The sequence below is a fragment of the Gorilla gorilla genome, chromosome 1 (genome assembly GCF_029281585.2).
Source record: "Gorilla gorilla gorilla isolate KB3781 chromosome 1, NHGRI_mGorGor1-v2.1_pri, whole genome shotgun sequence".
NCBI lineage: Eukaryota > Metazoa > Chordata > Mammalia > Primates > Hominidae > Gorilla > Gorilla gorilla.
The window spans coordinates 64,158,991-64,173,889 of NC_073224.2; the positions used below are offsets into that span (position 1 = coordinate 64,158,991).

General features: G+C 37.3%; 1 long non-coding RNA gene across 1 annotated transcript in view; it reads left to right on the top strand.

The window, feature by feature from the left end:
* Window positions 1-14,899, top strand: part of LOC129531652 (uncharacterized) — a 556,454-nt gene that overhangs the window by 136,056 nt on the left and 405,499 nt on the right. The window contains exon 2 of the long non-coding RNA XR_010135178.1: window positions 9,987-10,045. This is a non-coding gene — a long non-coding RNA (uncharacterized lncRNA). The remainder of the gene's footprint in view (window positions 1-9,986; window positions 10,046-14,899) is intronic.

Below are 14,899 nucleotides of genomic sequence, written 5' to 3' on the forward strand. Positions count from 1 at the left end.
GGAGCTACAATCAATGGGCTCTAGTCCAGGTCATCTCTAGGACATGGAATCAAGGTCATCTGAAAAGTGAACACATTGGGCAGCATGTGAAACCAGGATGTTTGACTGTTGGAAGAAAGGAAAGTGGGTAATTCTAATCAAGGGGCCAAAACAAGTACAAGCCAAGTTGGTAAAAGGCCACCTATCCGTGGAGCTTGCAGCAGCAGTCAATAAACAGACAGTCAGGAGGGCAACAAATTAGTGGAGCTCAGTTAGTGAAGGCCTAGTATCAGTGCCTGGGTACTTAGTAAATTTAGTCAGTATGAGATACTAGTAAGAAGAAAAAAAATGAAAGTTACTCAGTTACAAGGCTGGAATATAAGCAAGCAGCAAGACCAGAGCAACATACTGCCAGTGAAATTATCAACAGAAGAATGTTCATATTCCCCTGTTTCAAGTACAGTGTTGTTCAGAGCCTAGAGACTGGGCTGAACATGTGAATGGGGATACTGAGGCTTCAAACATAGGGGACATATAGGGATTAGGAGTCAAACATGCCACTCCTCATGATTTAACTTGAGAGTATATGTTAGATTATGGTGGGGAGTTGAATATGAAAACCTTAGAAAGTGGAAGAAAGTGTTCAGGTTTGATGTGGTTGCTATTCAGTAGGTCCTTGAGCAGAAGAGCAACCACATTAGGTCAGTTCTTAATGCAAATGGTTCTGGCTATAACATGCAAGATAGCTTGAAAAAGAGAGAAACCAGATATACATGAAGTAGATGAGAGTATTTTGTAGCAAATATTAGTGTGAAGTTATGGAGCACTTAACTTCATTTGCCAGGCAGCTTCAGAGAAGATATAAGGATGAGACTTTCAATGCCATGAATTGAAAAATGAATACGAAGTGAGTAAATGAAATCAGCAAGGGTAGACTATTGTTTTCAAGAGAGTGTCTGCGTGCAAGGAGAAATAAATAGGAGAGTAGTTAGAAACTCAAGGTATTTTTTTTAAGAGGGAAGATATTGTTTTTATACAAACCCTTTGAAGGAAAACATTTTTTTGCCTTTTGGACTAAGGAGAATGGTACTTCTGAACAATTCTGTGTTTTTATGTTAGAAACACTTTTGATTTTGAAATTAATCAGGTTTTTCCATTTTGCCTTGACTGTCTGAAAATGTAAAGTTAACTTTGCTTCGGCTGAAGGAAATTTATAGATCTTCATGGATTGGATTTTAAACCTCATTCTTGAGTCCATTTTAGGCCTTTGTCTTATTTTTCTCCCATTTGCCAGTTGCTCTTATTTTGATTCCTTCCTTCCTTCCTTCCTTCCTTCCTTCCTTCCATTTCTTTTTTTCGTAACCTTATAATTCACTTACATTACCTTCTAGAATGAGATGGGGATATAAATAGATTTGTTGTACCCCTATAACAAATACATGGTAAGATCTTAATTAGTGTTTATTAAATAAATTAAGACAAGAATATAAAGAAGAATCTTACGACACTTTGTAGAATGACACGACAGGATTTAATAATAGACTGGATAAAGGCAATGAGAACAGGAGTTAGTGAAAGTTTGTGGCTTTAATCGGGAATTCTTAGGGGGCTATCTAGAACAAAAGTGGGTATTAAAAACGTAGTGCAGATTTAATGGAAAAATAGCTTAGATTTGAAAAAACTCTTTACTTGGCTATCATCTGTAAAAAAGCTTTAACTTTTCAAAACTATCAGAAGTTGCCACTTGTGTTGATTTGTGTCAGATGATTCATGTCTGTGTCATTACCTTGGGGCTGCTATACGTAGAACTGTGCTCACATTCATGCTGGACATAGGGACTATTTTCTCTAAAATTTCAGGTAAATTTTAAAAACTCTGGTTCTGTATTATCAGCATGATCACTTCCTTCAATTCTAGTCCTTTCCAGGGTGTGTATGACACTAACATTGTGCTTAATGTGTGGGAGGGTAGGGGCATCTTGAGAGTGAAATGAGAGTATCAAGAATAAACACTGTTCTCATTAATATGAAATATAAACTGAAAAAGTTAGCAAGAAAAAGTTCCAATCTTATATTTAGTTTCAAACAATGAGGAGAGCATCCTTCAAATAAACTCATGTGAAAGTGAATAGGACCTTAATGCAATATAGTCCAAACAATATTATGTGATTAAATAGGAAAGAGATACAAGCATAAACAGCACTTGTTGGCAGTGAGGTGGGATTAAAGGAGATAAGAGTTTCACTGTATTCTGCTGGAGTCCTCTGTTCTCAATCTTTGTAACACCTTGAAGGGGATTTTGACTGAGTCATATTCTGGAGACAATGACTTCATCAGAGCAGGCTCTGGGACCAGTCAGGTCACAAGTGGCCACAAAATATGGGGTTTTTGATTCTGGAAAAGAGGTCTGTTAAATATCACAAAACATAAAAAGGGTATCACGTGAAAAAATGCTTTGATTTATTCTGCAAATCTCTAGGAAATGTACTTAAACTATTATGCACTGAATCAAGAAATATTTATTAAGCATCGATTGCTAGGCAGTATGTCAGGTGCTGGAGAAAGAGGGAGGAACAAGACAGGTGCATTCTCTGAGTTGAAGGGTGAGATAATAATACTTAAAAAGACAGGCAAATGTCGAGAAGGGAGTTATGTGGGATACTGTGGGTGCATACAGCAACACAACCAAATGGTAGAAGTTATAGAGGGTCAGATTTCTAAATAATTATTATTTTACATAAATATACACCCAGTACGTAAATGAAGTGAGCTTCCCAACTGCTAGTCCCCATGTCCCATTAAGGAGTGTCTTGTTACTAGATATTTTCTGGTAGCTGCCAGATGGCTTTTTGTATAGAATTTCATAGAGATTATATTTTCTTCAGGTGAAAGATTGAAGGAGAGACTCTCTTTAGGTATTTTCCAACTCCAAAAATTTGTCTACAATCATAAAATGTTCAGTTATGAATTTTTAATCTCTTGGAGTAATTTAAAGTTTCTTAACACATGAAATAATTAAGCAATCACTAGCCTTAGTTACTTCCTTTTATTCGGTGACTAATCTTATTTATAAAAAGTTTTTTTTTTCCTGTGGGTGGAAGTAAAAATAAGAGTGTTTAAGAAGGAAACATGGGTGATTAACACCCTTAAGAAGCTTATTACCATCTTTGGATTATAAATAAACTTGAGGGAAAAAATGCTTCATTATGTCTCTTTTTTTTTCCCAGAAGTTTACTAAGGGTGGGATCCCCTTCTTATCTCTTGAATAACCATAGAAAAAAAGGAAAGAGTCATACTGTTTATCGTTATGTCACTTAGTGACAAAATTAATGATTGTCATTTTTGGGTACTGATTTGTGATCTTACCTCTCAAAGCTGCTCTGATGGTTAGTTATCTTTTCATCTGGATCAACCTGTGATGCTTTCAAAATGCTGTCTGGTCCATTAAACACCACTGGAAAAAATCATGAAAATTTCTTTTAGATTATTTTAAACAAAAATTATATTTTAATAATCAAAATATAGAAAAGAGGTAAAAACCTTAAAAGCACCAGACTGCACCCCCAGAGAACTGAACTGTAGTTTCCTTTTGTTTTGGGTAAGCTATGTGGGTTTGAGCAACCTTTATTTTCCAAGGTGTATAATCACAGGGCTTGGAAGGATCACGTCTAAAAGTTTCTCCACATTCTACCACTTAGAGGTGGATGATGGGCTCTGGACAAGAGGGCTTCCCTTTAATACTGAGTGACAGCAATGATCTTGAGTGGTTTGTATCGATCTCAATAAATTGTCTATGAACATTCATTTAAAAATGTAATAAAACCTTGTTTTCAAATTCTACTAGTTATTAGTAACAATATCAGATATTTGCATTGCATTTTATATCTTTCCCATCCATGTCCCAAACATTCTTATTTGGTAGACATAACAGAATAATCCATAAATAAAAGTAAATGAAACCAGTTCCATCATATAAAAGGACACAAAAGTTCATCCAGAGTCACTGTGAAGCCCAAGGTTATATGGCTAATGTGAGGTGGAAGCGAATTTCTGATTTCAATTTCTGTACCCCTTTTCAAATGAACAGCTCTATATAAGTGTTATTTATTGTTGCATTGATGTTACCTACGTATAAGAGAGATGCTCTGCCTGACTCTCATCATTATGCTCTGCAGTAGCCTTCAGTAAGAAAAGATCACTTCATCACACATCTGCCTATTTTCTGTTGGAACTTAGCATATGAAATTTGCAGAGAACTGCTAAAGGCAGTTTGAAGGTACTTGTGCAATGCCATTTCCTTACAGATTTGAACATTTTGATTCTGTTCAGGTCCCACAGGACATTGGGCCCTCCTGTTGGGTGGTTCTGTTTACACTCCAGAGAGGCTGCACTCCCGATTCATTCATCTGCAGGAGCACAAGGCCCAGGGGTGATCCATACCCGCTACTCAGCTGTATCACCACAAAACTCTGGGCTGGTTTCTTCTTTTGGTTTATGTGACTATAATTTCCAATCAACCAGCTAGAGAACCAAGTCTTGCATTCAGCATAATTTATCATGGATTAGGCAGGGAAGCCTGGACATCAGAATATAAGATATAAGGGAAGAATTTAGCAATCTGTGGTGTCAAGAAACTCTCAATATCTCCGTGACCTCTGGAGTCAGACAGAATAGCTTTAAATCTTGCTTTCCTACTTGGTAGCAGTGTGAACCTGAACAAATTACCTAACCTCGATAAGCCTTAATTAACCCATATGGACAATATTGAAAATAAAAGCATGCATTTTAAAGGGTTGTGGGTGAGGATTAAATGAGAAAGCGTAGGCAGAATCTGGCACATGGTAAACCACAAACGGACTGGCCACTCGCTTACAATCCCCTGTGCCTCTCATGTAGTGAGCAGCATCCTGGAGAGAGAAACTGTCTCTGAAAGTCAGAGTACACAGATGGCTGTGAATAGTATGAGTTATCATAGAGGAAAAAGGATTGTCTTTGTAATTTTTAGAGACAACCTAAGTATTAGCTATTGTTTTGGGAATTGCATTTACCCCTTTGAAAATAATAATCCTGAAGTATGGAGACAAATTATAGGTAGTAGATTATGGTCTGTCTCTAAAACTGATGGGTTGTCTTCACATTACCATTAACTACTTAGGGCCCTTGAAGAGGTGATTTTGCTTTTCTAAATTTTATAAAATGAGATCTAAATGATCTTCAGTATTTCCTCCTAGTCTAAGAGTCTATGGTTCTTATGAGTCTATATACATCTATTAATGGTACCTATATTTATATTTTTTTCCTGGAAATTCCTCTTTATAGTGTTTCCATAACATACTGGAGATTTTCTCTTGGAAAAACTAATGGTTTGAGCACGTTCTGAAGTCACAAGAAGGGAAGTGCCTTTGAACTGGTAACTTTGCTAATGGAATTGTCATCCCAGAGGTTGTGTAGCTTTAAAAGGTGAAGTACTGTATCAAATCTAATTACCATTTATTGTTAACTTTCCAAATGCTAGGCATTGAGCTGCTAGGTTTACTCACAGTACTTTATTTGTCACACGATCACACACACATACACACGCAGGCTGGCAGTCAGGTATTGTTCTCATTTTATATTTGGGAACACTGAGGTTCAGATATGTGAAGCAACTTGTCCAAAGTCACATAGCTTGTGGTGATGCTAGGCTTTAGGCTTGGGTCTGTCTGACAACTCTGGCCATGTCCTTATCTCCATATTGTCTCTACAAAATGGTTTAAGTAGATAATAGTTAAGAAAGCAAACTAAATGTTCTGGGAAATAAACTGCTAATTTCTGAGTTTGACATAAATCAGGATAATCTTTTTTTCTCTTTTTTCACTTTTCTATAAATGTGTTATTTATTGTTGCAGTTATATTACTTATACGTAAAAGAGATGCTCTGCCTGATTCTCATCATTGGACACTGCAGTAGCCTTGATTAAGAAAAGATCACTTCATCACCCTTTACCCATTTTCTGTTTGAACTTAGCATATCAGATTTGCGGAGAACTGCTAAAGGCAGCAGCCTTTTAATGATACTTGGGCAATGCCATCCCTAGGCACCTGTGTCAGTCACCAGGTCAGGTAAGCCACAGCACAATTCCATGAGGGGAGGACTTAATGTATGTACCACTGTGCTCCCAAAACTTTGCACAGTGCTGGAACATAGGAGGCATTTAGTCAATAGGTGTTGAGTAACTAATACTTAGGGTACAAATTTATTCATTTGTTAAATCCGGCAACCATTTATCGTGTACTTACTGTGAGTAAGGCATTCTAAAATGAAGATGTGTTCTTTGCCTTCTAGGAGATTATTATTTAGGGGGAGAAGGAAGACTTGTATTTTAATACTAAATGAAGTAGCATATTTTTCTCCAAGATGATTATTGTTCCATACAATCCTAAGATGTAGGCTGGGTAGTAATCAAATTATCTTTAGCATCTTTTCATATTGCTTGACTTCGTGTTTTAATTGGCTTTTATTTTTCTCAGCTCAAGAATATATTTTTATGTGTCTGTTATCTAAAAAACTTAATGATTACATTATTTTGCTAGGATAACCATCTCTCTCACATCTGTTCTTGTTAGTATTATGCAAGCCTATTGTCAATAGCATTTGTCCACTGTATCAGTCTGAGCTCTCCAGACAAGCAGAACTAGTAGGACACAAACATTATATAAAATATATGATTATATATGTATGATTACATATATATTTGTTTATGAAATAAATATATTCAAGGAATTAGCTCCTGTGATTGTGGGGGTTTGCATGTCTGAATCTGTAGGGCAAGCAAGCACACTGTAAACTCTCAGGCAGAAGCTGATGCTGCAGTCTTCGGCCTGAATTTCTTCTTCCTGAGGGTAACCTCAATTTTGCTGTTAAGGACTTTTAACTGATTGGATGAGTAAGCCTCACCCACATTATTGAGGATGATCTCCTTTATTTAAACTGATTGTAGATGTTAGCCACATCTACAAAGTACCTTTTTAAAACAATGCCTAGATTCCTGTTTGGCTGGGTTACTCTGTGCCATAGTCTAGCTAAGCTTACACCTAAAACTAGCCACCATGATCACCACTTATAATATGAAGAAAGTTTCCAAAATAATAAAATTGACAGTTAAAATTTTTTTTGGCAGACAGTAAAGGACTTCTTTTATGAATTGTTATGTTTAACTTCCAGATTAAATTTTGAGGGTCTGAAATATCCAACAGGAATCATAGAGTTCTGAGAGATTTAAAGTGATGCTTTGATTTCCATGAAGTCAAAAATTGTGTTCTATTATGAAAACCACTTCTAGGAAATCTATACTTCATAAGACACAATTGAGAAAGCCACTTTTGTTGAGATTTAATTCCCACTTCTTTCTGCCACTTCACAATCACTCACTGAAGAAAGAGAACAAATGTTCTTGTCGCAAATGGGATTGAAGTCTAGCCTCTGTCATTCATCACTTGAAACAGTTTCTTGTAAACAACCAGAAACATCTTCAACTTTTCTTAGATACATTTTCTAAGTGTCTTTAAAAGTAAGGAAAACACAGATTGGATATCTAAAGTCAAGGAGAGTTCTGAGTTCAGTTTAGTAAAATTTCTATGCATCAATCTATATGTTTCTCTGGAACCATCTTTTAATAATTGTATTTCAGTTAATATTAGAGAATTTGTTCTTAGGAACTATGTGTAATTCATTTCTCTTGAGGCTTTCTTCTCACTTACATCCTAGGTAAAAATAACCCTGAAACTTCAATTCATAGCCTGTGTAAATAAAAAACCATACCTAGTGTTCTGTGAATTCTGGGAGGAGGGAAAGCTGGAGAGCTTATATTTCATGGTTTCCACTGCTTCTTAAGTTTCTTTTTCCTGTTTCGTTAGAAGCTTTGCTTAATCGTTAACACCTTGACATAGATAAGCTTAGTCTCCTCCTCACTTAATTAGCAACAATTAAAAAATGTGTCTCCATCCGCACAAAACATTTCTTAGATAAATGAATAGATGTTATGAAAGGAAATATACCCAACTATGTGTATGTGTGTTGGAAATTGGATGAAATGAAGAGCTTTACAGTATAACAAGACAAATAACCTCAAACGAAGCAATAGACATGCGCATGCCCCATCGCTGCACCACCTCCTCCCTCCTCCTCCCTACCCCTCCTGCTCCCTACCCCGCCTCCTCCCTACCCCTTCTCCTCCCTACCTCCTCCTCCTCCCCACCCCTCCTCCTCCCTAACCCCTACTCCTCCCTACCCCCCCTGCTCCCTACCTCCTCCTCCTCCCTACCCCTCCTGCTCCCTACCACTATTGAGTTTTCTGGCCCCTTTCTCTCCTTTATTCTTTCTTTCTTTTCTCAATTTGTAGCTATCAGTTTCTTTCAAGAACTGCTATAGCAACTTTATACCCTTTCTTATGCAGAACGTCTTCTCTTTTCCACCCATGTTCTTTCTGTCCCCTGTGATTCTAATCTGCTCTGAGGAAAAACTCTTTCTATCGGATATACAATAATTATGGTAAGAGAACAATAAGATTAAACACAAAGTCTCATTAAAAGGGCATACATTTATTGCAAATGATGAAAATAATGCAATCCAAAATAAGACTTTCATCCAGAAAAACATATAATATCTGAGTAAAGATTGCAATGTTTTCTATTCCATGGAAAACTGCTACTGAACCAAAGGAGAATGTTTTTTCCCTTTCTCCTCTGTTTTAGCTACCCATAGGGACTGTTCAGTTTTTGTCTTCCTTTCACATTTCCAACCCAAATATTATAGTAAACACTGTTGTTAAAGGTTATTGATGAATTGAGTGATATTATCATTCATTTTGCAAACACGCATATTTGCCGGGAATGATAGGGAGTTGAGATGCAAAAATGAATATGACATTTTGCCTTCAAAGATATTACAGTCCATTGCAGTATCATTTAAATAAATTATACAAATATATGTTAGCAGTGCTATGATAAGCCTGTGTTTGGGGAGAGCGGGGGCACAAAAGAAGATCTAGACCATTTTTCACTGCAGTGTTTAGGTGTAGGTCACACAAGTCATTTTGAAAAATAGGTAATGATTAAATGCTCTGAAGGTGGACAATTTAATGCTGTGGAAATGAAAAAAGCTTTTCTAATGAATCAAAGTAGGTATTGATTAAGGGTAAGGGCAGGTAGAGAGAAAGGTGAGAAATGATAGAAAAGTAGAATAAAGATGAGGGAAAAGTAAAAGGGAAGAGAAATTTTGCTCAATTCACTTAGTCGATGCAACACATTCAAATTACTGGCAGCAATTTTCTCAGAAATGTCTGGTAGAGTTTCACTTTTTTTCTAGCTTTGAGGATAATAGCTCATCAAATTACACAGATAGACTATGAGATAATTGGAAATATCTAAGTGGTATATCAGTGTATTGGCTATTAGTGACTGTTACGAGGAGTTGGAATAAAGCAATTTACCTGATGCTGGTATGCAGAAGACTCACTAGCTAGATACACAGTGAGGCTCTGTTAGTTATTGTTCAAAAATTCATATAGTGTTATTGACACGTTCACCTTGAGAACATTTGTAAGTCATAGCTTTGCTATGGATGTGTAATTCTGAACACAGTAAACTGTTTTGTTCTAGTGTAGTTAATGAAAACAGGCAACAGTCTGCTGCATTACATTACTGAAATATTACTAGAGCATTGTATTTCCAAAGTATTACTGAAATAGTTACCATGTTACAATTTTCTGTACTAGTTTTAGTCAGTGCTATGATTTGAATGTGTCTTCCCAAAATCATGTGTTGGAAACTTAATCCCCAAAGCAACAGTTTTGGGAAGTGGGGCCTAATGAGAGGTAATTAGGCCATGAGAGCTGAGTGAATGAATTAATATAGATATTGCAAAAGTAGGTTTGTTATAAAAGGGGGAGTTTGACCCTTCTTTATTTTCTCTCTCCCTTGTCCTTGCCCTCTCTTGGCCTTTCTGCCTTCTGCCATGGGATGATGCAGGACGAAAGCCCTCATCAGATGCTTACATCATGATCTTGGACTTCCCAGCCTCCAGACTGGTAAGAAATAAATTTCTGTTCATTATAAATTACCCAGTCTCAGCTACTCTGTTACAGTTACATAAATGGACCAAGAGAGTCAGGGAGACAGCATGGGACAGTTTACGAAACTTTTGCATCTGAGTCAGGCTCCTGTGCTCTGTCTACTCATTTTTATTTTTACCTTTGTGACTTTATTACTAGGGTGTCCTAGAATAAACCATTTAATCTCTTTGCACTGGGGCTTCATAATCTACAAATGGGAAGAGTAGGTTAGACAACTTCTGACCTCCTTTCTAGATATGACATTCTAGGATTCCAGATAGTGGAATACAATAGTGTGGCTTTTTGTTTCCCTCTCCTAGAGTGGATGAGAAATCACTTAGTTAGGCAGAAAGCCCATTTATAATGCTTTCCTGCCTCATATTTCCTCTCAGACACTATTGGAGTAGAACAGATATTTAATAGGTCCTTGTTGACTGAGTAATGTCCTTCCTGTGGTCAGGAACCCTCAGAGACTTTTGTAAATGTTCTCAATTTAGACTTCAGAGCATTAAAGGAAGATGCTTCATTTTACCAGTGACATTTTTTTAATGATACAACTAAAAGCAAGGATTTAGCTTTTGCTTTATGTGAGTAAACAAAGTTGTTAAAGTCAGGCATCGTCCTGGAATAAATGTGAACTACTGTAATTAGAAACTGTTTCTGTCATAATTACGTTCTAGAGGCTGAGGCGTGGGTTCATTTTAATAAATGGAAAAGGAAAGTAACCCAGGCCAAGGAGATTCATCTTTGGAAAAGAGCCTAGCAGAAATACAACATCATCCTACCTCAGAAACTGGATAAACAAATGCCCAAATGAGAGAAACAGAAACCACAGCTCCTAGAATAAACTCTTGAACCATAAGAAGACTGTAAAAGAAAGGGGCTGAATTCTGACCACAGGAGGAGTCACGCAAAAATCTCCCTTTATGTGGTTCCCAGTGAGCTTGTCTGAAAGGGAAATGAGTGGTGAAAGGCTTTTAGTTTTAAATTTTCGTCAAAAGGATGATCTATTCTGTTGCATTATGGCCCATGCAGAAAAGAAGGAAAATCAAAGTAATGCTGAGGAGGCCACTTCAAGGGGGGAAAAAGAATAACTTTCAGTTAGTATTTTCATTTGTTTCAAAAATAGACAACATTTGGCATAAGGTCACTTGTATATCACTGAGGATGATAGATGATGTGGAGATATAAAGTATGAAAATGAAAATAGTTATTTAAAAAAGCTTAATAATTTCGGGGACATGTTTAGAAAACTCTAAGTCGGTATCTTCCTACCCTTTTCATATCATGGTTCATATTAAAAAATAAAAAAGTAAAATGTGTTCATATCACTGTGGTGCATACTGTCAAGGGTGATAGGCCAGCCCTGGGATTTGGGGTACCTCATGCCCAACCTGACCAGGCCTGGGAGCTGAGGGATTAAATACTTTTGCTCACCTGAAACTTATTTTTGGAACACTTGTGAATCCTATAAGCCATCTAATACTTTTTAGTAGGATATATGGAGAAAGAGACCAGACCTTCCGGGTAATATGGAGGATTATCATTATTATTTCTCAAGTCACTGCAAAATACTGGCAAATATTGTTCTAAACTTATCAAATTGTAATGGACATTATTTTAGTAGAATTCAGTTAGTGTTAGCTGTTCAAGTTTGTCCGGCTATGGTCACAGCTACCAGTCATGCACACCAGAATAACTGATTATCAAACATAGGCTAAAACATTATTTTTTTTTGGGCTGGAGTCTCACTCTGTTGCCCAGGCTGGAGTGCAGTGGCACAATTTCGGCTCGCTGCTACTTCTGCCTCCCAGATTCAAGCCATATCCTGCCTCAGCCTCCCGAGTAGCTGGGACTATAGGTATGTGCCACTATGCCCGGCTAATTTTTGTATTTTTAGTAAAGACGGGGTTTTACCATATCGGCCAGGCTGGTCTCAAACTCCTGACCTTGTTCCACCTGCCTCGGCCTCCCAAAGTGCTGGGATTACAGGCATGAACCACTGCATCCGGCCTCATAGGCTAAAACATTCTATTAATTATATGCTTTTCTGGAGTTGCTTTTACTGGAGTAGTAATAGATTTTTAAAACTCAGTCATCAACATAGGTCCTATTGTCTATCTCTTTCTTAAGTTTTCCTTAGTTAATAGCATGTAAGAAATCAACCAGCTTTATTATTATCTGAAAATTTTCAGGCTCATCTTGAGTGTTTTAATGAAAAATTTTTAAATCACCATCTGCCATGTATTCTAATTAAATGATATTCTGCCTTGTGGCTATTTTCTGCAATTAGTCCCTGAGATACAGGTTGTTTTGTTTTCTAATATGCAGGGAAAACACAATAATAATAAATATGTTACCATGTTAACTAGAGTAAAGGTTGTAGCAAAGAGACTCCAAAGGCAATGGTGAAACATCTCCTGCCAGTAATAGGACAGGTAGACATCCTCTACTTCCCAAGGTCATCCAGGGACCCAGGCTAGAAGGGCAGCTCTGCCCTCCTCTGGGGCACTGGCATCGTCTGCAAGCTTAAAGCTGGGTGAGTGCGTATCTAGGTTCCAGCTGCCAGCCGTATATTGAGTTTAGTGAGATGTCAGACTAAAAATGAAGTTACACACACACACACACACACACACACACACACACACGTTTTATAAAGCCCAGGTGGCCTAGGCACACACAGAGATAGAAAAAAAGCAGAGAAAAGGAAAACAGTTGTCCATATGTGCTGTTTCATTCACCAGGTTGATTTTGTCCATCTTGCCTTTGACTTTTCATGATGGGGCATTTGCTGGACTTTATTCTTTAATCCTTTTTGGTTCTTCGTCTTCTTTTTTTGATTCTGCTGTTTCAGTTCCTATTCCTTCTCCTTCCCTCACTGTCACTTCAGGAACCAGAGGTTTCCCCTCACCTTTGAGATAAGGCAGTTTTAGGATTTGACAGCTTTGCCACAAATCTCTGACCAGAAGTTAAAAGGATGCTTCAAGCGCTCTGTTTCTACAATTTTACATCTTAGATGGCTCCTCGGTGGCAGCGTGCACTTCCCGGCTCATCACTTTCCCCTTTTAGGTATTTCCCATGATCCTGGCCCGGTCTCTGTCTTGCTCATCAGTAATTTTAGCATCCCTTTTGCCTCTTTGCGTTGATTCTCCCAGAACTGATCCTTAGCCTATCCACAGATACCCAGGGGAAGTGGATCTCTTCTCGCTGTCAATAATGTCCCACTGGTCAGCTACTTTCTGGTAATTCTCTCTTACCTCAAATCAGCATCAGTTATATTTCTCCTTAGCCTAACTCCAGAATAGACAATCCTCCGGCCATTCTTTTTCTTTCTTTCTTTCTTTTTTCCACTTTGTTTTTATACTCTTTCTTTAATTCTCTTGAGAAGTCAAGTAAACCTTCTCCATTTGATGATTCACCTGCCGCTGCAGGGTCTTCGTCAAAAGCCTAATTTTGCAATTCAGTATTTTGGAAAGAGAATTCTGTGCTCTTTATTTTTAGAGTTGATTACTACTAAACAGACATCCTTCCCTGAAGTCGCAGTTTCAAAATTGTGGAAATACTTAGGGAGTGAGTCTGCAAATAACTAAGTCATCATTCTAATCTATGAAGCTTGAAAGATACATTTAGCAAATTGTATCCAGCATAACCCAGGGACATTGAATATTTTGAAAACATTTGAAAAGATAATTAAGGATATCAAGCAAGATGAATCAAATTCTCAAAATGGTTAGCTAGTATAAAACCCATGTCCTTTAGAGGCTTTTCGATGTTCACTGAGATATTATCTCATCTATTTGGATAACTGATAACACTCTTACCTCAAATCAGCATCAGTTATATTTCTCCTTAGCCCAACTCCAAATAAATCATCCAAACAAATAATATTTGTCATAATGGAATAAAAAAACAATGGATTTAAGGTAAAAAGTACATTTTCTGCTAGTTGGGTAAATTGCTTTACCTTGCTCAACCTTGATTTACTGTCTGTAAAACAGGAATAGTAACACCTCTTTCTATCTAATAGTGCTGTTCTGGAATCAAAGAAAGGATATCTATTACAGTTGTGAATACTGTATGGGCTTTTTCTCTTCTTATGCTCTACTTAGCTGTGCACATGCCATCTCTGGATCAAACAGTAGTCATATTGACTACAGAATATGTGGCTGACTGATCACAGCACCTAACCCAGTGCCCTTTTTGCAGAATAGCCTGAATAAATACTTTTTATAAATAATGAACAAATCTCCATTTTAGATAATTTTGCCTTATTTAATTAACTCTTTTATTATATAATATGCTAAGTTTATAACCTGATAAACTCATGTTTTGGAAGTAGATGCATAATAAATCTTAAATATATGATGTATTCATCAGAGATCTCAAATGATTCTAGCAGAAGCTTTGGAACTGGAATGGCTCTTCAGAACTGACCCAGTTGAGACAAGGGGGCTAGATCTTTGGACTGTGATCTGACCACTCATTGACTACAGGCTGCTACCAAAGAGGAGATGTAAACCTGGTAAGGCAGCATCCACAAGCCAAAGGCAATTCCTGGAATACAACTAATCGGTGAGATGTTAGCAGTCAAAATTCCCAGATGCTTGGAGGTAGAGCACCTCAGTTCTAAAGGGAGATTGTGTACTGCAGTATACAATACCATCCACTCTTTGTATCTTCTAGATATTATTGCTTTATATAGCAAGTTCAAATCCATCTGGAAACAGCTGTTGTTGGGTTCTGGAGGAACTCTTTTTCTGGGGAAATCTTACGAGAGGTCAGTGGAATGAAGTACTTCACCAACACCACCACTGTGTTTAATCTTGAGGC